Here is a 524-nt window from a genome sequence, read left to right on the forward strand (position 1 = left end):
GTTCTGATTATCATGTTTATCGCGCTGAAATCATGCATTTTAAACCATATTAGTTTAAACTTCTGATATACGGTTTTCTGAGTGCACATATCCGAAGCACATGTACAGAAAGCGGCTGTCACAGCATGAGTACTAAACTAAGTTCTCATTCACACACAAGTTTACCTTAAAAACACACCAGTTACAAAAACAGTCGGTTATGTCTGTGAAGGTAAACAGCTGGGAAATAAATCGCATGTTTATTTTTGATCTGTGTGGCAGCAGCAATATACAGTAGCCTAAATAAATCAGTAAATGCACTGCTCTCGTCTCCTCTGAGGCTGGGACTGTAAATAGTGTTCTGTGCTCGTCTGTGCAGCCAAACACAGAACAGTTAGCATGTTTTGCTCAAACTTTTGCCATGGCATTAGAGCTGGTACAACGTTGTCGCTTGCGAAATCAAATTGACGGCGCCTTGAGTGGAAGTTTACAGATTAAGGGGCGGTAATATTATAATGAGATCCCTTTGCCACGTCACCAAGGGA

Source organism: Sinocyclocheilus anshuiensis, unplaced genomic scaffold, assembly GCF_001515605.1.
Source record: "Sinocyclocheilus anshuiensis isolate Anshui unplaced genomic scaffold, SAMN03320099.WGS_v1.1 scaffold2073, whole genome shotgun sequence".
Taxonomy (NCBI): domain Eukaryota; kingdom Metazoa; phylum Chordata; class Actinopteri; order Cypriniformes; family Cyprinidae; genus Sinocyclocheilus; species Sinocyclocheilus anshuiensis.